This window comes from Gymnoscopelus microlampas, assembly GCF_963454915.1.
Source record: "Gymnoscopelus microlampas genome assembly, chromosome: 14".
Classification (NCBI taxonomy): domain Eukaryota; kingdom Metazoa; phylum Chordata; class Actinopteri; order Myctophiformes; family Myctophidae; genus Gymnoscopelus; species Gymnoscopelus microlampas.
In genome coordinates this window covers 43,984,009-44,009,619 of record NC_139951.1, presented here as the reverse complement: position 1 = coordinate 44,009,619, position 25,611 = coordinate 43,984,009, and the positions used below count along the sequence as shown (strand labels likewise).

Here is a 25,611-nt window from a genome sequence, read left to right as displayed (position 1 = left end):
CACCACTGTCTGTTTGTAACAGGAATCAACCATGGCGTCACTTTGTCTTAGCGGTAAAGAACAGATGCTTAAAGTTCTGAATGAGCTTGACAAGGAAGAGTTTGCAGCATTCAAGTGGAATCTGCGAGAGCCTGGCAACTTTCCAGAGAACACCACTCCACTCTCAAAGGGCGAGCTGGAGGACAAAGACAGGAAGGGCATCGCCGATCTGCTCTGGCAGAAGTACAGCGGTGATCCCAATAAACTTCAGCTGATTGTGAACAATGTTCTACAGAAAATCAGCAGGAACGATCTGCTCTTTAAGTAATTATCTGGGAGAATAATCTATAGCAGAACAGTAAAAGAAAAAAGGTTTCGATTTTGATACAACTCAAAGCAAAACTTGAGTTAGAACAAAGCACAACTTGTTTTTCTTTTTCCTAACTCTTTACAACTTTGGATTTTGAATCTTTGGATTGTTGTATCTTTTTAGAGCAAAATAACCACATTTGTAATGAATGTTCACAGACCGTTACTTAATACAATAAAAGTTTCCAGAAATGTCATCCTTACCTTTGTCCTCTTTGAAATGTATATACTTGACACACTTGTTGTTATCACAAAAGTAGGTTATTTGAGGGTCCCAGTCCCTACTGTATATTTTAGGTTCCATGCACTTCAAACACTGATATTGTAAACTGGATCAGACTTTGTATCTTTGATTTGACCTTGTCTTCCTGTTATTTGACCTGTTCTGTGTGTGTTCCTTTCTTCTCTATTCTCTCCTCCTGTAACAAGTCCTCCTGTAACAGTAATGTTGAGAGCATCACACTAAAACATATTCTCTTTTACACCTGTAGGTCAAATTGTTTGATGTGACTATGAAGTTGATTCTAAGTTGTTCTAGAGCAGTAGCCTGTAACCCTATTTAAAACAACACCTTGGATCTAAACAATTTAATACATTCAAAATACCAAAACCAATAACCACAACTACGTGCATGCAATATGTAGGATAGCGGACATATACAGTGATTATAAGTATTGATTTAGGACCAAAATTACAAGTGAATAGGCTATATCTCAGAAAATAGAACGTTTGGCTATTTCCGCCTATTTAAGGCCTTATATAAAAGGCTGCTGATTCACAATAGAACCACATATTGGCATTCTGGTTGTTTTGGGATGTAGGGACACAATCCTATCTGTAGACCAGTTAGGATTTACTTGGAACTCCCTCTTTTAGGGTAGGCATTTTTTTGTGGTGTGGTGAGTCACTTCATGGATCAATTTCATGACTTTTGCAGTAAAAGTAAAACTTGGGACAATCCATTTCATGAAGGGGGCATCTTAAAGATATGAAAAAAAACTATGTCCCGTTTTGTTCTACCTCAGGTAGGGGTATCTCAAAAACTAAGGCTCTTTTTGAGGGTTTGTTCCTGCACTACATAGCCACATGAAGTCCAGAGTCCTCTTATTGACAGAGCTGATAGCAAGGTGCAACACAAACCACTAGATTTGGCCACTAGATGGAGACATCACTACATTTTCTCGCACAGGATGTAAAGATGACACCATCACCTAGCCTGGCTCATAGACCCCACTCACTGAGAATCAGGCTAAACTTCACCTGGACTTCCAGCCTGATCCAGGACCCCAACAACAACCCATGGAACATGTGGTCCTGAAGAGAATCCATGAGTTTGTCTGTACGAAAATATTTTAAATGTATGAGTTTTGTATTTATTTAGTTAAGTTTATATTTGTGTTTTTTGTAGTTTAGGGGGAAGAGCTGGGTTGGGTTCATAAATGGTCCATTGCGTGGTTAGCCATATTTTGTTCTTTTTGGCTGGGATCTCATACCCCTTGTGTTTGTTATTTTGTACATGCTTAATATTTAATTTTGCATGGTCATTATGCTTCATACAATCTGTTTTTCTTGGTCATTGAGTGTGATTTATCTTTTGTTTTCTCTCTCTCTTTTGTACATTGAGTAGCCTATGCTTTCATGTTTTATTTAAAGTAAACTAACGGTTGTATAAGTAGGCTGGTGGTTTAAGTTTGTACTAGTTGTGCAATAAATAATGCATTTTATATGACAATCACATCAAGTTTCATATTTTTATTGTATTTTCTCTTTGGCTTTAGTGTGAAATATAAGCTATGAAAAGCTCTTCATTCCAATAACTGAATATTGACCATAAAGTCTAGAAAAAGAGAGTTATAATAGATGTATTTCAGGGTTGTCTGACAATGGGAAAATGTGATGACAACTGTGGAAATTTAGTGGAGATGATAATATTAAATGATATGATAATTTACCAAAGAACAAATAGCAAGATAGTGAACGAGGAATCTCATGTTTTTCCCTTCAATCCACAGACAACTACAACAGAGAATTGTCAGAAAATAATCTTTAAAACAATTCTGATTAAATTATTTAACAGCATCATGATGTTTGTTACATTTGTCCTTTTCATATTGTTGCTGTCAGGCAGAAACCTTTCTCCATATTCTTAACTTCTTGTGTTTTTTTCCCCGTAAATATTTATAACTATCATTTTATACTTTGGCTATTAAAAAACTGGCAGATCTATAAGCTCATAGAGCTATATGAGCTTGTAGATTTTTGAAAAATCTTGAAGGGGTCGTGGTGAGACTCGTTTATGTCTGTGGCAAATAGGCTACTTCAGTAAAAAAAAAAAAAAAAGTTTTTAATATTATTTTTCTCCATAATGTAAATAAAAAACATGTATACTCTAGATACACTTGATCCAATCTTTTCTGAATTTTATTTAGATATAGGGTCATGAACACAATGCATGATTAGCCTAATAGGTTGCACCTGCAGACCTGCAGGCTTGCACAACAGGACAAAGGTGTCTGCACCAACAACGTCAATCTCGTGGGAAAGTGGAGATATTTTACTAAATGCAGGTTTTCTGCCTTTAAATGTCAAATGGATATGAAACTAGAGGACAATTAGCTGACCCCAAGTTCATTATTGGGTGAGTACAAGCAAGCAGTACAACTTGTTCTACGACATGTTCTATGGCTGATATAGGTTTGGTTTACACAAATGTAGCCTACTGGCTATTGGGCACATGGTATAGTAATATGTAGTAGGTTATTGTCTCTGCTACTCAATGTCGACTGCGGAATTCAGCGGGGGGGGGGGGGGGGGGGGGGGAGAGAGAGAGAGAGAGAGAGAGAGAGAGAGAGACACAGACAGACAGACAGACAGACAGACAGACAGACATCTCAGGTCCCCACATGATTTTTTTTGGGGGGGGTCTCCAGATGACAGTAAAGTGACAATTTAAGGACTTTTGATACATACCTAATTACCAAAAATACCAAAACAAATTTAAAAAAAATAGCATTACTATATCAAAAGTAATCATCAAACTACTTGACTATAACAACTGGTTAAACATTGGCCAAATTGTCAAATAATGTAAGAAAGACACATTTGGAAAATAGCAGATCTAAGCTCACTGCTTGGCAAGCACAGTAGATTGGCTACTTTCACTATATTTATGTGTGGAACCGAGTGAAATCTAATATATGTAATGCCGGCTTAACTCAATTCCAAATTCTTGTCAGGGTGGGGGGTCCCCAGTTCAAATATGATTATTTTGGGAGGTCCCCAGTTTAAATATGATTATTGGGGGGGGGGGGGGGGGCAGTTCAAATACGATTATTTGCACCGGGTGCTATTTTGGGGGCCGTGGCCTGAAAAGGTTGAGAACCACTGAGACAGAACACAGAGAGAGAACACACCTTATTTAATTGTATACATACATTGTTTTGTTTTGATTATGTTCCACTTTTGCTTTGGCAATACAAACATATATTTTCTCAGAAAGGGGGGCAGAGGCAGATAGGTAACGTTAGTTGTCAGTGTTTTTCTATCTTTGCATCATAGCTGCATTAGTGTTTACAGTCAGAGAATGTAATTGCTGTGACTGTTTACATCATTACGTTGACCATGTGGTTCTTCAAATAATATAGCCTATAATAGTTGGTCATATATTAGCCTTCCCCATTCTCTGCCAATGGTTATATATGGATGGATATATATATATATATATATATATGACTCAAATCTTTGCTTCTGGTGGTCCCTGGAACAAAATATTTTCAGATGGGGGGTCCACAGCCAAATACATATAATTTTGAGGGTCCTTGACATGAAAAAGTTTGAGAACCACTGATATTATAGCAACATACAGTTTTCAGAAAACATTTTAGAAAACATTTGTAGATTTACCAGATTGAATGGGTTAATTAATCCTCCTGCCTGCAGGCCTGTGTATTGGGAGTGAGACTACTGGATTTCATGTTACCAATGAAATTAATAATGTCCTGTGGGGTTTGATATTAGGCTTTGAAGCAGAAATGTGAATGTCAGGATTGATGTCAGCTAACAGACTCTAACTAACCCCTTTGACACCTGAATACTTGAATGTTAAATATTGGTAGAAACCAAAGGCAAAAGTTTCAATCTTCTGTCATTAATTTCTGGAATTCAGTTGAGATGGTTTAGCAAAGGAAAGATAGATTGTGAGGTTGTGTTGACAGTGTGTTTACCCTATACACAACGATATATATGAGTGGTTCTCAACCTGTGGGTCGGGACCCCCAGGGTGGTCCCCACGTGATTTCCCCCCCTTTTTTTTGGGGGGGGGGGGGGGGGGGGGCTCAGATGACAGTGAAGTGACAATTAAAAAGGTTCTTACCTTTTTGATACCAAAAACAAAAAACAGAAAAAATACCATTACTGCATCAAAAATAATCAGCACATTTACATTTTTTTAACGGGTCAAACATTGGCCAAATTGTCAAATAATTTAAGAAAGGCAAACATTTTGAAAATAGCCAATCTACATGCTCACAACGCCTTAGTTGCAACGCGAGGTGTTGTGAGCTTGTAGATCGGCTATTTTCACAATATTCATCTGTGGAACCGAGTCAAACAAAATGTATTGCCTCAACTCCTACAGTACATTCCAAGTGCTTATCAGGGTGGGGGGGTGGGGGGTCCCCAGTTCTAGTATGATTATTTTCGGGGTCACAAACTGAAAAGGTTGAGGACCATTGATATAGGTGAGGGAAAATGCAGTCCTGCTCTTGAGAATCACAATCTTAAGAGGTTGAATTTCCTAAAATAACCATGATGATTCAGTGTAAAAACTATAGCTATAATAAACATGCCCAATATAATAACATTGTTTATAACCCTGATAACTTAGGAAAACCAGGTTTGGTACGCTTTCAAAAAGGATTACCGTAAAAAGAAGTAACACGGAGTCAGTCTCAAATAATAATCAGGTTTACTTATTATTTGCACAGGAGAGACAAGGTGGTACAGGCATCAAAATATTCTCTACTGGTAATACAAAATGTTCAGCATTATAACAGACAGTTTATCTCTTATTAAGCCCACCCCACAATAATAATAATCATCATGAACAGGGGCAAAGGCTTATTGGGTGGCAAGGTAACCTGTTCTAAGGCATCATAGATAAACTGTAGCCACAACTTTCATGGTTAAGAAAGAGTAGGCCAGGGAGCAAGGACATCTTATCTTAGCAGTTAAGGAACTGTCCCTTCTGAGCAAATACATCATACTTTATGCAATTATCCAAAGTGATACAATACAATAATCATACAATAATTATAATCTAATAAACTATTGATTAGAAATTATCTATCAATCCCTCATCTTGTTTATCAGTTTGGATAGGGTCAAAGGGTGTCAGTCAACCAAGCATCAAGTTATCGACCCTGTGACTCTATTCAGAAATGACAACAATGGGGCAAGTCAAAATATGCAGACTTTATCTCCTAACGAGTAAACGAAGTATAGAGGTGAAGGAGATGGGGGGAAGGGGGAGAGAACATAGGGAGCACAAGATAGACAAATTCAATAATGCAATACATTTTTTTTTCTTATTTCGATTTGCTAAAGGACTGTATTATGGAATGTTAGAATGTTGATCTCGAAGTGGGTATAGCTCTGGAGAACAGGCGGTGCACAAACTGTTTGACCAGGGGGATGAGACAGCATTGTAAGACTAAGAGACATAGTACCAGAGGGATCAAGATGGGAAGTATCACTCCAGCAGTCCAGGTGAGCCACCCCCAGCCCAGATTTTGGAGGTACGAGGCGAAGTCGTCAGCAGGGAGGGGCTCACGGACTGCATCTTGCATCCTTCCTATGGCAGAAGAGACATTATCATAATTATTTTGAATATAAAAACAGCAACCCGTCCCAATTACTTTAGAAACGCCTCTGGCCTTCGCTTCCAGTGTATCTAGCAATTCTGTTCTGAAATTGTTCCGAATTAAGGGCCGCCAGACTGGCGGTCGTCATTGGTCAACGTGAGGAGCTCAACAGCTGGTTTATTTTCTGGAAAGCAGCTACCACTCCACCAAAGGGGAAAAGGCCCCATCCTACCGTCTCAGATTGAGATGTAAACGGATTGGCCAGAATGTACCCTAAGTACTTGTTCCCAGATCTCTTCGATCGGTGGGGGTAGTCTACACGAGGCCCGCGAGGGCGCTCCTCTGTCTCTGCAGCATACATCGTCACTGCAGGTTGTATTATGGCTGGATAACAGCAGCCTGACCATCCTGTGAGGGGGAGATTAGCGAAGGCATGTTTACCACAGACCCAAAACAGGCCGGGCGTTTGATGTCAATTTGGAAAATAGACAAGGGAATTTGTAAGTAGTGGCGTTTTTCCAAGTAATAAGACAGATTGAAGATGTCATATTCCTAACAATAATGTCAATGTCACACTGAGAATAACCAACATGGTGTCCCTCAATCCCACAAATGCATGTCTCAGCTTTCTTAACAGGAACTAGTATTTCAAAGTGAGTCACGAGAGTGAGCAGGGGAATATCCAAATAACATGGATAAATTAATATTGTCATCAGAATACCTTGTGCTGTCTACTTGGGTAACAGGAGGGGGATACAATGTGTCTGTTTCGCACCAGAGAGTATGTGCATGATCAGTTTTACAGGGGAGAGTAGTTTAGATTAGGAGCAAAACGCTTTAAGATTATGACTACCAACCAGGGTTTGAGACTATAGGGTGGAAATTTAACATGTATTCAAAATTATGGGTTGATCAAATAAACAAAATGGTGGGATTCTGTTATGCCAAGAAATATGTTCTCGTCGCCATAAGCAGAAACCCCTCAGCTACCAAAACAAAGAATACAATCTAAGACTAATCACTAACGAGAAAGGAATAAAACATTAGACTTTAAAATCAACCCAACAGAAACTGAACTAATGAATGTTAAATAATCAAATGAAATTAATGATCACGTTTTGCTAGATAATGTAGTTCTATGAAGTGAGTGTAGTGTCTTTGAAAGGCGGAGGAGAAATTTTCACGTGTCGGACAGGAATCCAGCCGGCTCTCCCGAATACTTTGATGACGTGGGAGTCGGTGAGAGTCACTTGGAACGGGCCGTCCCACAATGGACGTCCCCAAGGCTGGTGGCCTCCCTTAGTCCTCACGATTGGTTTAAGGAGGACCCAGTCTCCCGGAGAGATAGTGTGAGGTGGATCAGCAGACACAGCGGCAGATTGCCTAAGGGTAGAAGCAACAGGTTTTGAGGACAGAAATCTTTTCATTTCATAAGCGATGCGATTCATTGTATCGGGAAAGGTTTGGTCTTTCTGAGGTAATGAGAAAGGTTTTAGTGAGGGGACAACGTAAGGCCGCCCGAAAATAATCTCATAAGGTGACAGCCCGTTCAGAGTGGGAGTCACATGTATAATCAACAGAGATTTTTAAGATTCTACCGTTTACTGTACGGATCAATGAAATTGAGGAAATACTGAAAATTCTGAACTTTTGGCAGGGGTCCTATAAAATCTAATTCAAGAGTTTGAAATGGCCGCGTGGGAGAAGGGAAGGTTCCAGGGGAAATCTTCATTCCCCCTGAGGGTTGTATTGTCTGGAGATTAAACACTCTCTACAAAAGAAAAGTTGTGATACCTGGTGCACAGAAGTTACGCTTAATTAAACCTCTCATGCCCTCTGCGGACACATGGCCAGGTCCATGGGTCAGAAGTGCGATGGGGTGAAACAGCGACTTGGGAAGAAAAGGTAGAGAAGGGGGAGAAGAGCAACGGCGGTAGCCCTCTCGATCAAAGACACACCCCATACGGACCCATTTGAGCTTTTCCTTTTCAGGTGCGTTCTGCTGGGCCCGCAGGAGGACGTGCATATCTAGGGAATCAACAACAGAAGGGGTGACAAGAGACAGAGTTAGAGTATCAGAGGCTTCACACAGGGTGGCTTTCGCAGCGGCTTTCGCCGCATGATCAGCAAATGCATTGCCCAGAGAGACCGGGTCTCTCGATGTAGTGTGTGCAGCACATTTACATACCGCTAGCGCTGATGGGAGCATGACCGCATCTAAGAGAGATGAAATAAGAGAATAGTGGGCGATCTTCCCTCCAGAAGAGGTTGTGAAATTACGCAGCTTCCATTGAGCGGCGAAGACATGCAGTGTGTTGAATGCCTACAAGCAAAGCCACCAGCTCTGCCATCTGACTAGAATAAGTGGGGGGCAGGCGCTTGGCCTCTATGACGTGGCTGGCGGAGACCACAGAGTACGCGGAACACCGTTTGCCTAGAGAGTCAAGAGAACAAGAACCATCAACAAAATAAGTGAGTTCACAATCAGAAATGGGTTCACTTTTTAAGTCCGGCCTGGGAAGAGTGTTCTGGGCTACTTCAGTAAGGCAATCACAAAAATGTGGAGTGCCGTCACATGGAAGTAGAATTAAGGTAGCAGGGTTAAGTGATGTGCAGCGCTCTACTGTGATGTGAGGGGAGCTCAGTAAGATGGCTATACAGGAAAGGTGTCGTGCAGGGGACATGAAACTAAGCTTCTGTTCTAACAATAGGAGAGATACCGCATGAGTCACCAGCAAGGTAGTGGGATGGAAGAGAACCAGAGAGGAAGAATTCTTGACCGCCAGGGCAGCAGCGATGACATGTCTGTCGCAGACGGGCATGGCTGCGGCCACAGCGTCAAGGCGAGTAGAATAGTAGGCCACAGGCCTGGAAGAAGAGCCTAATTTCTGTAAGACAACAGAAGACATGTAAGAGGCATTATCACACAGGCGGCAGTCTACAGTTTGTAAGAACATCTTGCTATAGTCAGGCTATAGTCAGGGAACGCTAAGGGGTAGAGGCTAATTCTTTCTTGAGATCTGTGAATTGGAGTTCTGCTTCAGGGGCCCAAGTGAGCTTGTCTAGTGGGGACATGGGGCACATTCAGCTAAATCAAATCATATTTAAATCAAATATTCATCAAACTCCCCTCTATTTGACACCCATATATCTGTAATATAGTGTGTGTCCGATGATGAATTTGTTGATGAGAAAGAAAATAAATCAATCAATCAAAAAAATGTTTTTTTTTTTTTTTTTTATGAAAATAAAATAAAATTACAAAAATGTTAAAGTTATAATTAAAATATTTAAAATTAAAATATAACAATGAAAAATAAGGAATTAACATCTTTGTTCTGAAGAGTAAATTAGAGTTAGATAAAGTATACCAAAATAAATCGAAATTAAAAATTTCGAAAAAGTAGCAGATCTACAAGCTCAAAAACATCTTAAGTTAAAATGATAAAATATTTTCAAAACTTTTAAAAGAAATCAAAATGACTTTATAATATTCTTAATATTATAGTTAATGTTTTCCAATATTGATATTAGAACATATTGAATCTTATTAGGGTTAATTTAACCGATCTATGTTTTAAATGGAATTCACTTGAGACTCAGTAGCTAACACTTCCTGCTGAAGGAATTATGGGTCTAAGAGACCAGATAAGAGGTCATTTTGGAATGAGTGGCTATAGCAACGTGGCTGTTACAGAAACTGAAATCTCCACAAGGGATTGTGGACATTGAAGTTTGCCTAACAGTTAAAGTTACTAAATTAGACGGAGTGGTCAAAATAAAACTATGATAAATTAGAACAAACAACATTTGGACCAATATGTGTCCGATATTAATAATCAAATATGGTATCTAAATAGGGTAATATCTAACCTCTGTCCTTTGTGACCCATGACCTGCAGCTCATGAGTCAGAAACGGAGTTTGGCTAGTATTAGTGACTTTGGATTGATGTAAAATTTTTTTTGAATGAAAGTCTTAAGATGACAGTTGATAAAGTCACCTAGAAAAGTGTACAGCACATGTTTCTCTAACCATTTTTTTTTAGGACTGACAGTAATAAAGCTGTATTATATATATATGTAGATAGATAGATAGATATACATATTATTATAAGGAACTCACACTGTTATAATTGGAAGGAATGGGTTAAAGTTATTTTGAGCAACTGAACGGGCCATTTTCCTACAGTAGCTAGTTTGATAGTGAGTGTTCTACTATGGAATGTAAGCAGATAAGGGGAAGGCTGCATCTGGGAGAGAGAGACTACTCTGAGAACCTAGCAAAATATTTTAAGACAGTTAAATACCGATTATAAAAATAAAATGAAATGAATTTCCTTTTTAGGTAAATGGATATGAATTATTCAAAAAGAATGAGAAAATTGTACCAGGATTCATATTAATGTGTAAATCAATCAAATCCTCCCCGGTGGGCCTTAGCAACCCCCAGGGGGAAGGGGGAAAGGAGTCTTGTTACTCATCACTTTTGATGAATGTGATGCTTGCGGCCGTCGAGACCTAGGGACCCAGTTTGCGGGTTTGAATGGGAGATACTGGTTGAAATTAGGACATGCGTCTAACAGGTGGTGGCCTTTCACTCCACACGACCAGCATTGTACAAAGGGTGGAAGAGAAGGGCGCTGTCTAGGGTTTTTTGGTGTGGTGTTTTGTGGTGTGTTAACATTACCTGGGGTCCTTGGTCCTGGCTGGCTCTGCTGTCGGCGTGCCCCGGTTCCCCTGGTGTGATGTTGATACTTTGGCTTGTTATGTTGTGCAGTAAGTGATTGTGTATGGTGGGTTTTAGTGTAAACCCGACGTCCAGGTAAAGATTTTGATTTCTTACTAGTGCTTGTGTCAGATGGAGGAACGTCGGGCCAGGGTGAAAGTCCTGGAGGCTCGCCGATAACAGGTCCAAGCAGGCCCGCATCTTGAGAACGCGGAGAAAGAGTACATTTTGTTAGGTCCAACAACACCTCCTCATCATCCTTACTTTCAAGAATGTATGTATCAAATGAAGTTTGTATGCCAGGGTGAGTGGTGTGCTGTGTTTGGGTGTGTGGTGTTTTTTTACCACTGGTGGGTCCCTGTCTGAACCTGGGCTGTCCAGGTTCCTGTGACGGGGAGAGGATATTTCCCATAACGGCAAAAAATAATTATTCAGACTAAAACTTAAGAGACTGTGTAAGGGGTAGAAAGTGAACAGAAATGAGAAATACAGTAAATCAGAACCAATGGGACAGATATCAGATAATTTCAAAGTGGGTACTCATAAATACTACACAGTATGTTGACCTCTATTTTGAATTTCAAGAAGTGAGTGGGCTTGTGTAGGCAATTGACCTGTTTTACTATAATTATTATTACCCCTCTATTTGACACACACTGAATGTATCTGTGTGTCAAGGATTAAATGACTTGTAGGGAGAGAGAGAGTGAGAGAAAGGTCAGCCCTACCCAAGGTTAAATATTTCTGTCTGTGGCAAAGTAGAAGGGGGAAATGGTGTGTACCTGGGTGTGTTTAAATGGGGAAAAAAATCAAAAATGAAATGAAAATAACTAAATGAAATGATATGAAAATCAAATGAAATCAAACAAATCAGAGTGTACTTCACAGCAGGTATGTCTAAGTGGATCTTAAAAAATAGTATTTCTATTCAGCACCAAAAATGAAAAGTAGTGATGGGGAATTAACACCAGAGGAGTAGAGATGAGAAGTGAGTCTGGCTGTGGGGGTGTTTCAAGTAGGGCTAGTGGAAGTTTTCCAAGGTCAGCTACACTACAGTGATGAGGCCAGAAGGAATGTGGGGGAGACAGAGAGAGAGAGAGAGAGAGAGATGATTACAGATTAAAATAAAATGAAATTCCACTACATGTTCTAAGTTGGCATACTGTGACAATGTGAATGACAAAAAAACTAAAAACAAAACAATAACAACCAACAAAATGAATAGTAATACAAAGTGATAAACTATGAAGAGTTGCGAGACGTCTCAATATATATTTCCTTGGGCAGAACCACAGGCAATATATACATTTATTTCGAGAACTGCACACGGGCAGAACACAGTCGACTTAGTCTGATTATCAGACAAATGAGGCTCTAGTGATTGATCCTGGTCAATAGTCTACGAGAACATAGTTTAAAAAATTACCCTGAGCATGTCAGTCAACAACTTGCCAACACATTAACAGCACAAAAGCAACCAGTGAAAATGACAGATTGATCGAGAGGTCAACTTAACTTAACACATCCAATCCATATATTCGTACACCCCTGAGAATGAAATGGGGGTTATACAACATATATAGAATAAATATAGATAAGAACAGTTTACACGACCTACGTTCACATAGCTAGACTCTTTGTGAGTAATAGCATATACATGGGAACGCACAAAAGCAACTATTTAGCATCTATACATACCCATACATGGCGAAACATCACATGGGTATATATACAAACAACAGTTAACCTGTTCATTAGCCTATGTAATCATAGCACTAGATTAGCTGCCGGGCAGCATGAATTGAACCGCGGAGAAGGAAGATAAAAAGAGAGAGTATACTGATAAGCAGTGAAATATGGTACCATGGGAATGCACTTTAGAATTCAGTGATGGCAATTAAACATGTGTCCTGACAGACTATAGCCAGCTAGAGTCAGCAGGGCACATCCAAACTACCAATAAATTCTAGTTCCACCTTGCTGTGCAAATAATGTAAGAGAAAAAATGCGTACTAACCCAAGCTGGTTTCTGGAAACGTCTCGAATCCGGGTTCCGGGGAGGAGGACAGGTTTGCGCGGACCGATATCCTCTCCCGAGGCGGAACCGGACCGATTGTTTCTTAGGCTCGTGGGACCACTGATAACTTAGGAAAACCAGGTTTGGTACGCTTTCAAAAAGGATTACCGTAAAAAGAAGTAACACGGAGTCAGTCTCAAATAATAATCAGGTTTACTTATTATTTGCACAGGAGAGACAAGGTGGTACAGGCATCAAAATATTCTCTACTGGTAATACAAAATGTTCAGCATTATAACAGACAGTTTATCTCTTATTAAGCCCACCCCACAATAATAATAATCATCATGAACAGGGGCAAAGGCTTATTGGGTGGCAAGGTAACCTGTTCTAAGGCATCATAGATAAACTGTAGCCACAACTTTCATGGTTAAGAAAGAGTAGGCCAGGGAGCAAGGACATCTTATCTTAGCAGTTAAGGAACTGTCCCTTCTGAGCAAATACATCATACTTTATGCAATTATCCAAAGTGATACAATACAATAATCATACAATAATTATAATCTAATAAACTATTGATTAGAAATTATCTATCAAACCCTAACCCTATTTAAAAACATATTTTTGTTCAAATAATATTTTAACGTAGAATGACATGTAGCCTACTGTATATCTGTTCTATTACAGCACTTGGACTGTATAGTACTGTAGTGTATACATTTCAAAGATGGAGGAAGTACTGTAGTAGAAATTGTTTTTCTTATTTATTTTCTATTAAAAAAACAACAACAACAACAACATATTTCAAAATGTGCTGGTTGTGTTGACCAATCTATCGCAGGTCCTGAGATAGATCTCAGGTCATGTCGAATAGGTCTAATAGGTCATGCCGATCTCCTTTAGAATCCTCTCCATGATCTGCCCAATTTCTGGGGCAGAGTACTTCTGAGTGATCAAATCGCTGATTTCCATCTTGTCTTTGTCCTCCAGGTCACTCATTCGGAATGGATCATTCATTGTTTGGATGAATTGTGGCAAGCCTCTTTCAGTTGATGCTTGAACTCCTTGAACTTTTTTTTGTCCATGTCCTTCAGTTTGTTGAGGATTATCTGCTTTAGTGACGGCGACGCCATTTCTGTTACAGACAGAGGATCAGAGGCTTCATTATCTTGTGGTTCTCAAACTTTTTCATGTCAACCCCCAAATTAATTTATATTTAATGAAAATATTTTGAGGGACACCCAAACAAAATCTGTTTTGTTAAAAATGTTTCCAAAATATTTCAAAATGTTCACATTTGTTTTCAAGATTTTAATAAAATAGCAGATCTACAAGCTCAAAACGTGTCACATCCGTTGTGAGCTTGTAGATAAGCTATCTTCAAACATCCAATGTATATAGGGTTACAGTGGAATATCTATTTAAACACGCTCAACACTGGCCTTCAGTTAGTTTGGTTTAATATTGATAATTCTGTAAATTAACATACCGTGTGAGGAGATCTTTAATTCACCAGATAGTGATATGCTTTAATCACCACTAGATGGAGACGTCTACCACCAGAGCGAGATGAGACGGAGGGCAGGTGGGGGATAACTGTATGGCAGAAAGAGAAGGAGGGAGGAAAATACAGTGAGATAAATCCAAACTCACACAATATGAATATAAAAACATTCATATCCATTTCTCATCCACATTAACATTTATGACGCTTCAACTCCTCTCTCCATAGAGGAAATCATTTAAAAACTAGATAAAGTGCTCCTCGGAGCGCAGGTCTCCGCCAGGTCAGTTATTGTGGGCCAGCAATGCCTTTCGGCCTGGCGGATACAACAAAGTACAAGAACAAAGCCTACATGAAAAAAGTCGCAGTTGACAGAGACCGAATACAATTATGGGCAAGACCGAGACGAGACCAAGAACATTAAAATGCAACTTTGGTTAGCTTAGCTTGAGCCAGCAACTTCAGTTGGTCACTCAATAAGATAGAGATAAAGTTGTGGTGGTCCAAAAGCATTGCATGTTTTATTATTAATTTAAAAACAAATTCAAATAGTGAAAATAGCCGTTCTACAAGCTCACAACGTTGTGAGCGTTGTGAGGTTGTAGATCGGCTATTTTTACTATACTCTTGTGTGATGAAGTAGGGCGTTAATTTACGACCAAAAAAAACAAAAACAAATATTAATGTTTTAGAGATACAAGGTTTCTGTCCGACAGCGACAATATTTATCATGCCTCAGCTAATAAATGGAATAGATGGAATGGTATAAATAGGCCTGGCAGGTCCTATGAACATTGTTATTGAAATTCAAATGTGAACATGTCACCCGGGAGGGAAATGAGAGATGTTTACTGACAATGACCTCTCTCTTTCTCTCTGTGTGGGTGCGCGTGTGAGATGACCATTATACAAATTTTTGGGCTTTAGGAGGAAGAGCTGGGTTGCTATGGTCCAATGTGTGGTTGGCCCAGTTACTTCCCCATGTTGTGTCCTCTTTGGCTCTCCTACCCCTTGTGTTTGTTACTTTGTTACGATGTACTTTGTACATGGTAACTGTTACCATGTACTTTGTACATGGTAACAGAGTGCTTGCCTTTATCTTTTGAACATTGCGTATACTTTCAACTTTTGTTTAAAGTAAACTAACAGTTGTATAAGTAGTAGTTTAAGTTTGCAATAGGTTGTGCAATAAATAATGCATTTTATATGACAATCACATGTTTTTACTTTATTTTCTCCTTGGCTTTAGTGTGAAATATTAGCTATGAAAAGCTCTTCATTCCTGAAAACTGAATATTGACCATAAAGTCTAGAAAAAGAGATTTATGATAGGTTTATTTCAGGTTTGTCTGATAATAGGAAAATTTGACGACTATTGTAGTGGAAATGTAGTGGAAATGATAATATTAAATTCTATGATAAGAAGTTACAGTCATAATTTACCAAAGAACAAATAACATGATAGTTAACAATATCATGTTTTTTCCCCCTTCAATCCACAGACAACTTAGAGAATTGTCAGAAAAGAATCTTTAAAACAATTGGGATTAAACTCTTTAACGGCATCATGTTGTTTGTTGCAGTGCATTCATCCTTTTCATATCGTTGCTGTCAGGCAGAAACCTCCTATCTCCATATTATCCTTAACTTTAACTATGTTTTTTTCCCCGTAAATTAACGCCTGCCTTGATCATATTACAGCACCGCAAAAGCATAAAAAGTAGCAGATCCATACCGTGACGCATTTTGAGCTTGTAGATCTTGTAGAGCTGTTTGTGCTGTTACCAGCACAAACAGCCTAGGTGGGTTGACTTTGTCAACATTTAATATGACTGAAATAAGATCACATAAGTTGAAGTTGTTGACATACTGTATATTTTTCTGTCTTTGCTAACAAAACCTAGGAAACAGGTGATACACAATGCCAATAAGAAGATAAGATGATGATAATACAGCTTTATCTCCCCTGAAACCAACAACCAGTCCTGTCTCTGCAGTCAGGCCTTGAGGACATCAAATGTTGCATGGCACACACGTTTATACAGCTGAATGAAGGCAAGTTGGAACTATTGTTTGGCTCCCTCACAGTCACTCCATCAAAGGGAATACCCACGGTTTTGGCAACCATGCCCACACTTGTTAAACCTCATGTGAAACACCTTGGTGGGATGTTTGATTCTGCCTTTAAGTTTAACAAGCAGGTAAAAGCATTAGAACAATTCTGATTGTTTTTCTAGCTTTGAATCATTTCCAAGATCAAGCCATTTCTTTCTAACGTAGACCTTGAGAGTCCTCCATGCCTTTACATCCTTTCGCTTGGGTTACTTTAACTCCCTGTAGACAGTGCAGGCTTAATGCAAGGATTTATGGTGTTACAGCACTGGGGGGGGGGCACCAAACGGCAGGGCAAAGTGAAAGAACACTCTACTATCGGGTAAAAAGTGCTGAAATATTGAAACAATGACCGCTGAAGAAGCGGTTAAAAGGTCTTACGTGTCGGCAGCACTCGCTGTTGAAGCGAAAAATTTTCGCTGCAATTTTCACAACAAAAAACAAGCAAACATAAAAAGAAAAAGAAAGAAAAAAAACATAATGGTAGCATCCATAATGGTAGCAATGGTAGCATAGGTTTTAGCCATAATTATTTTCAGCTGCTGAACCTTTGTCAATTCAGCCACAATTTAGCTCTATCTGATTGCTCCACATCTGCAGAAGATGTAGATTCATTTCAGGACACCCGTCAGTCCAGAAGAGAGGCTGGCCATCTTTCTCTGGTAAGCTATTCATGTAATAAAGTAACCTAGTCTTACTTACTTCTATTTTTTTTTCTTTTTTCTTTTTTTATTTGCACGAATCTACAGACCCCTGGACATGAGACCGAGACTCCCCTAGAAAACCCAAATAACCTTAAAAGTTCCAGAGATAATGGCCAAAACATCTTGAAAACGGACACTTTTGCCGGTTTTCGATCGACTATTTTCGATTGAGTTGAAATTTCTTTTTTGGGGGGAAATAGTGGGGGTGCAAAAAAGATCTCGCCTGCCCTTTCTTCAGAGTGAGACTGTGTTGGCCCTAAATGTAATTCCTGGGGACGCCACTGGACACAATGCGACACTTTAGTGGCTTGTGAGCTTTGTTATTTTTTGCATGACATAATCACACGACTAAAGTATAATGTAGGGCATAAGTGGTTAATAGAAGCAAGTAATCAATCAATTAGAATATTATATGATTAATATCGTTTGTTTGTTTGTTTGTTTGATTGATTGATTCATTGTCATGGTGGTCAAGTGTCAATCTTCAGGATATCAGTTATCAAACTGGCCCAGACAGTCATAAAGAATATAAATGAGTAATTACAGAACAAGCCCCTGGGGGAAAGCAGGATATGAACAGAGCTCACTTGGAACATGCTCTCATGGAAAATCTACAGACAGCTTTGCATGATTTTGAATAAAAGATCATGCAAGGTGACAATAGCGTGTTGTACACCCTGCTGCTCCTATATGCAAACTGCAACGGATCAAGAGGGTATTTTGTCCAGATCTTCCTGTTTAATCAGTTTCTCAACAGACTATTATGATCAGGGAGGTCAGGGCAACTGGCATGCAGTCACATTTGGGTGGTTGTTCTGTGTGCGTGCGCATGTCTGTACATGTGTATTGCTTTTTAATATCATTCTGTGAGATTTATTTTTCTCTCAGTGTAATTGTAGTGCCCCAGACAAGACACTTCCACAACAATTCTGTCGAAAGGGCTCAGATCTATTGGCACAGTAGGTTGTGCGTCGGTTTGTCGAGGGGAGACTGGGGGGTTCGATCCCTGCTCACAGCGAATTACTACATCAAAAAATGTGTTCATGAAATCAAACAGTGGTTTAGTAGTTAAATCAAATGTCTAAATGATAAAGTATAGTAAAATAAGGATATTTTGAAACAACAAATTCAGTGGGCTTATTTATAACCTTAACCCTAACACATGTGTACCATTGATATGCTGCCAGGGTCAATCCTGTGTTAAATCACACTGCCCCACTCATTTGTTAGTTTCAAGAGTTGTGGTTTCCGTTAAGGTGAACAAGTATTAGCTAATTAGCTAATAGCAAACATTACTTCTAGCTGTCTGTCTTGTCTTGCATCCTCAACTGATGCAATCATGTACCGGTACCAACACAACAAATCTCCTGCAACATATTAATGAGCAAGTCATCCCGACACTTTACGAGTCACCAAAATCATCCCGTCACCAGTGATGATGTCCTCTGTGTTAAATACCGAAATACCTTTAGTTTTCTTGGCATTGAGCTTGAGGCCGATTTTCCTGCACTCCATTTCTACTGCCAGTAGTAGTTCCCTTACATTCTCTGCTGTGTCCCAGACTCAGGCAATGTCATCTGCATTGTCGATGACAGAAATGACTCAGATCACATTAATTCCAGTTCTTAATGTACTTTGGTGATAAAGAAAATCTATTTGGTACAAATTCTCAGATCCAGGGCCATCAACTGTGACCTTTTTGTCGAGATACAATAACATTCAGCTTCAAAGATTAGGACATGGAGCTAACTTTAAAACTTTTAAAATATAAATCAATACATTTAATGCATAGAGTAACTGTCATGAAGGGCATTTGATTACAGTGATTACACATAAGTATATGTGAACCCCCCCCCCCCCCCCCCCCAGAACAGTTGACACAATGTGGGTGAGGGTGAGTTGTTTGTTTAGGGTTAGGGAGTAAAGTTCTAACAACCTACTTCAGCACCTCCCCCTTCTGCTCTCAATAAAAGTCCTCCACATCCTCATCTCCCTTCATTTATTATTTCCTCCAGACAGGTGAGTGTCATACTCTGTTTCATGTAACGCAATTAGAATAAGAATGTCTAATCATTCATATTGTATACTTTTGTTATTCATGATATTCTGGTTGCACGTGTCAATGTGTATGTTTTCATACACTGGCTATTATGACGTTTTTTTTTTACTAAACTTGCTATATATTGAGCTAAACTAATATCATCCCTTTTTATTTAATTTCATCATGAATGTTAATCTGATGATTAGGCTATTTATAATTTTTCAGAGTTATCATCAAATTCAGCTATTCAGCTATTTCAAATAGCCGAAATATGTATACGGAGCTGAAGTGGTTAATGTATGTTTTGTAATAATAATCAAAATCTACAAAGTAACTAGTAACTAAAGTGGTTGAATAATTGTAGTGGAGTAAAAGTATAATATTTGCCTCTGAGATATAGTGGGGTAGAAGTTAAAGGACTGACATTTTTAAATACTCCAGTAAAGTAAAAGCACCTCAGAATTTTACTTACTCAAGTACAGTACTTGAGTAAATGTACGTAGTTACTTTACACCACTGTCTGTTTGTAACAGGAATCAACCATGGCGTCACTTCCTTTTGATGAAGAAAGTGCTAGAGAACGGATCCTTCGAATTCTGAAAGAGCTGGACAAGGAAGAGTTTGCAGCATTCAAGTGGAATCTGCGAGAGCCTGGCAACTTTCCACTCAAGAATCCACCCGGAAAGAGTGAGGTGGCGGAAGAAAAAGGAAGGGATGTCATCGCCGATCTGCTCTTGGAGAGGTACATCATCCCTAATAATCTCGAACCACTTAAAACGATTATGAACAATGTTCTACAGAAAATCCACAGGAACGATCAACTCATTCCCTAATTATCTGGGGGAAGAATCTATAGCAGAACAGTAAAAGAAAAAAAGGTTTAGATTTTGATACGAAGCACAACTTGTTTTTCTTTTTCTTAACTCTTTAACTTTGGATTTTGAAATGGATTGTTGTATATTTTTAGAGCAAAATAACCACATTTGTAATGAATGTTCACAGACCGTTACTTAATACAATAAAGCAAGGTTTCCAGAAATGTCATCCATACCCATGTCCTCTTTGACATGTATACACTTGACACACTTGATTTATTGGCAGAAACATATGAATAGTAAGTGGAGAAACCAACCAAAAACTGTTATCACAAAAGTAGGTTATTTGAGGGTCCCAGTCACTACTGTATATTTTAGGTTCCATGCACTAAAACTGGATCAGACTTTGTATCTTTGATTTGGCTGTCTTCCTGTTATTTGGCCTGTTCTGTGTGTGTTCCTTTCTTCTCTATTCTCTCCTCCTGTAACAGTAATGTTGAGAGCATGATGAGCATCACACTAAAACTTATTCTCTTTTACACCTGTAGGTCATTGTTTGATGTGAATATGAAGTTGATTCTGAGTTGTTCTAGAGCAGTAGCCTAGTGGGTAACCATATTTAAAACAGCACCTTGGATCTAAACAATTTAATAGATTCAAAATACCAAAACCAATAACCACAACTACGTGCATGCAATATGATAGCGGACATTAAATACAGTGATTCTAAGTATTGATTAATAGGACCGAAATTACAAGTGAATATTGCTCAGAAAAGTCAACTTTTTGCTATTTCTGCCTATTTAAGGCCTTATATAAAAAGGCTGCTGATTCAAAATAGAACCACATATTGGCATTCTGATTGTTTTGGGATGTAGGGACACTACCTGTAGACCAGGTAGGATTTACTTGGAACACCTCTTTCAGGGTAGTCGTTTTTTTGCCTATGTGGTGAATCACTTCATGGATCAATTTCATGACTTTTGCAGTAAAAGTAAAACTCAATCTTCATAAAAGATATGAAAAAAAAACGATGTCCCGTTGTGTTCTACCCCGGGTAGGGGTATCTCAAAAAAACTAAGGCTCTTTTTGAGGGTTTGTTCCTGCACTACATGGCCATATGAAGTCCAGAGTCCTTATTTACAGAGCTGATAGCAGGGTGCAGCACAAACCACTAGATTTGGCCACTAGATGGAGACATCACTACATTTTCTCACTCAGGATGCTACAGATGACACCATTACCTAGCCTGGCTCCAGACCAGGGGTGGGCTGGATATTTTTTCCAGGGGGCCATACTGACTTTGATAAAGTGAATGAAGGGCCACACATTGGACTATTGGATTGAAACTTCAAACACATAGTGCTGAATTATGTTTAAACAGCATGAATGTGGTAGACATGACTACTTTACAATTTATTTTACAGTATCACTGACATTATCAAACACATGTTATAAATATGGACTCAAGGCAGACTGTTTCTCTGTCACATTATAAACATTTAACATTTGAGTACATACGGATGGAATATGAAATGCAGGTATATTCTCTAATGCTACATATTAATTACCATTAAAAAAAGAGTAAATGAATTTCCCTCAAAATCATGAACATAAAATGCTGCCTTTTAAGATTGGGGGGTCATTTTGTTTTTCATTGAGGACTTCAAGGGCCGGAATGAGATGGTCAAAGGGCCGGGTCCGGCCCCCGGGCCGTATGTTGCCCATGTGTGCTCCAGACCATATAGACCCCACTCACTGAGAATCAGGCTAAACTTCACCTGGACTTCCAGCCTGATCCAGGACCCCAACAACAACCCATGGAACACCAGGGTGGTCCTGAGGAGAATCCATGAGTTTGTCTGTACGAAAATGGTTTAAAACAAAACACTAGGCTATTGTTTAAAAAGAAAAAGAAACACATTTACTTTGACTTTCCTCCAATTACAGTTATGAAGGGAATTAGCTTAAGTTACACATCATTACATTTTCTCTCAGGTTCCCCATCCGAGCAGGACAACCATTCAATTTTATGAGCTTTGTTTTGGTTTAGTTTAGTTTATAATTGTGGTTTTGGTAGTTTATGGGGAAGAGCTGGGTTCATATATGGTCTATTGCGGTTAGCCATCTTTTGTTCTTTTTGGCTGGGATCTCCTACCCCTTGTGTTTGTTATTTTGTACATGCTTAATATGTTATTTTGCATATGGTGGTTGCACATTGAGTATGCTTCATATACATTTCTTTACATGGTCATTGAGTGTGCCTTATCTTTTGTTTTCTCTCTCTTTTGTACATTGAGTATGCTTTCATATTGTATTTAAAGTAAACTAACGGTTGTATAAGTAGGCTGGTGGTTTAAGTTTGTACTATGTTGTGCAATAAATAATGCATTTTATATTCTCTTTGGCTTTAGTGTGAAATATAAGCTAAGCTGACCATAAAGTCTAGAAAAAGAGAGTTAATAGATTTATTTCAGGGTTGTCTGACAATGGGAAAATGTGATGACACCTGTGGACATTTAGTGGAGATGATAATATTAAATGATATAAGAAATAATTTACCAAAGAACAAATAGCAAGATAGTGAACGAGGAATCTCATGTTTTTCCCTTCAATCCACAGACAACTACAACAGAGAATTGTCAGAGAATAATCTTTAAAACAATTTTGATTAAATTCTTTAACAGCATCATGATGTTTGTTACATTTGTCCTTTTCATATCGTTGCTGTCAGGCAGAAACCTCCTCCATGTTCTTAACTTCTTGTGTTTTTTTCCCCCGTAAATTAATGCAATACTTGATATTACAGCACCGCATAAAAGCATCAAAAGTAGCATATCCATAAGCTCGAAACGCACACATTTTGAGCTTGCAGATCTGCTACTTTTGAGGTACGTACTGTATGAGGTTTACACCAGACAGAGACGATATAAAAAGCCTGCTTGTTAAGCCATTGAGACCAGGAACGCATCTCATTTTACATTTTAGTTAACTTATAACCATCATTTTATAGTTTGGCTATTCAAAAACTGGCAGATCTACAAGCTCATAGAGCTATGAGCTTGTTGATCAGCTATTTTTGAAAAATCTTGAAAGGGTCGTTAGACTCGTTTATGTCCGTGGCAAATAGGCTACTTCAGTAAAAAAAAATACATATATACATAATGTAAATAAAAAACATGTATACTCTAGATACACTTGATCCAATCTTTTCTGAATTTTATTTAGTTATAGGGTCATGAACACAATGCATGATTAGCCTAATAGGTTGCACCTGCAGACCTGCAGGCTTGCACAACAAGACAAAGGTGTCTGCATCAACAACGTCAATCTCGTGGGAAAGTGGAGATATTTTACTAAATGCAGGTTTTCTGCCTTTAAATGTCAAATGGATATGAAACTAGAGGACAATTAGCTGACCCCAAGTTCATTATTGGGTGAGTACAAGCAAGCTTTACAACTTTTTTTCAATATAATCCCAAAGAGTCCCTTCCGCAGGAGAGCATGGACATGTTCAATGGCTGATAGGCTATAGGTTTGGTTTACATAAATGTTGCCTACTGACACTGGCTATTGGGCACATATTATACTGTAGTAATGTAGTAGGTTATTATTGTCTCTGCTACTCAATGTCGAGAGAGAGAGAGAGAGAGAGAGAGAGAGAGAGAGAGAGAGAGAGAGAGAGAGAGAGAGAGAGAGAGAGAGAGAGAGAGAGAGAGAGAGAGAGAGAGAGAGAGAGAGAGAGAGAGAGAGAGAGAGAGAGAGAGAGAGAGAGAGAGAGAGAGAGAGAGAGAGAGAGAGAGAGAGAGAGGTTTCTCAACCTGTGGGTCGGGTCCCCACATGATTTTTTGGGGGGGGGTCAATACTGTCTCCAGATGACAGTAAAGTGACAATTTAAGGACTTTTGATACCTAATTACCAAAAATATCAAAACAAATGAAAAAAGAGCATTACTATATCAAAAGTAATAATCAAACTAGACTATAAAAACTGGTTAAACATTGGCCAAATTGTCAAATAATGTAAGAAAGAAACATTTGGAAAATAGCAGATCTACAATTAAGCTCACCGCCTGGCCTTGCCAGCTTGTACAGTAGATCAGCTATTTTCACTATATTTATGTGTGGAAAAATTTAGAAAATAGCAGATCTACAAGCTCACCGCCTCGCCTTGGAGGGCGGTGAGCTTGTACAGTCGGCTACTTTCTCTATATTCATGTGTGGAACCGAGTGAAATCTAAATGTAATGCCTTAACTCCTACAATTCCAAATGCTTGTCAGGGTGGGGGGTCTCCAGTTCAAATATGATTATTTTGGGGGGTCCCCAGTTCAAATATGATTATTTTGGGGGTCCCTAGTTCAAATATGATTATTTTGGGAGGTCCCCAGTTTAAATATGATTATCTTGGGGGTCCCCAGTTCAAATATGATTATTTTGGGAGGTCCCCAGTTCAAATATGATTATTTTGGGGGTCCCCAGTTCAAATATGATTATTTTGGGAGGTCCCCAGTTTAAATATGATTATTTTGGGGGCCGTGGCCTGAAAAGGTTGAGAACCACTGAGACAGAACACAGACAGAGAACACACCTTATTTAATTGTACATAGGCTACATTACATTACATTACATTACAGTCATTTAGCAGACGCTTTTATCCAAAGCGACTTACAATAAGTGTATTCAACATAGGTAGGGAACGAAAACTACTAATCACCAGAAGTTTTAAGTACATTTCCTGCAAAAACAAGCAACCAAGAGTATACCTAGCGCTAAGGTAAAAGTGCAATATATCAGCTACCTACTTTCTTAAACAGATGAGACAAAAATGGCAAAATCAAATGAGCACGAGCTAAAACAAATAAGTGTATCGACTAAACAAGATCCAATAAAACAATACAAAAATAAAACAAGAGTTCGTACAACTAGTTAACAACAAGTAGGCCAGGCAAAACATTGTTTTGTTTTGATTATGTTCCACTTTTGCTTTGGCAATACAAACATATGTTTTCTCAGAAATAGACAGAAAAATAGACAGAGGAGGGGGGGGGGGGCGCAGAGGCAGATAGGTAACTTTACTTGTCAGTGTTTTTCTGTCTTTGCATCATACTGTAGCTGCATTATTGTTTTCAGTCAAAGCATTTCATTGCTGTTATTTACATCATAACGTTGACCATGTGGTCCTTAAAGTAATATAGCCTATAATAGTTAGCCTACCCATTCTCTGCCTATGGTTTCTGTTAATATTATTGACCACTTATTATGTATGTCCGTGGCAAAAATCTAATTTTAAGAAAATGTCCTTGACAGTGAAGTGACAATTAAAAAGGTCCTTACCTTTTTAATACAAAAAAACAGAAAAAAGACCATTACTGCATCAATAATCAGCACATTTACTAACGGGTCAAACATTGGCCAAATTGTCAAATAATCTAAGAAATGCAAACATTTTGAAAATAGCCAATCTACAAGCTCACAACGCCTT

At 38.7% G+C, this 25,611-nt stretch overlaps 1 long non-coding RNA gene across 2 annotated transcripts in view; it reads left to right on the top strand.

Annotated features, from left to right (window-relative positions):
- Nucleotides 1–25,611, top strand: part of LOC311060493 — a 41,383-nt gene that overhangs the window by 4,153 nt on the left and 11,619 nt on the right. Inside the window, exons 3-4 of one of the 2 annotated variants that reach the window (XR_014602269.1) lie at nt 23–529; nt 20,339–20,358. This is a non-coding gene — a long non-coding RNA (uncharacterized lncRNA). Of the gene's footprint in view, nt 1–22; nt 530–20,338; nt 20,359–25,611 lie in introns of those variants that run through there. The other variant, XR_014602268.1, reaches the window with a different exon arrangement.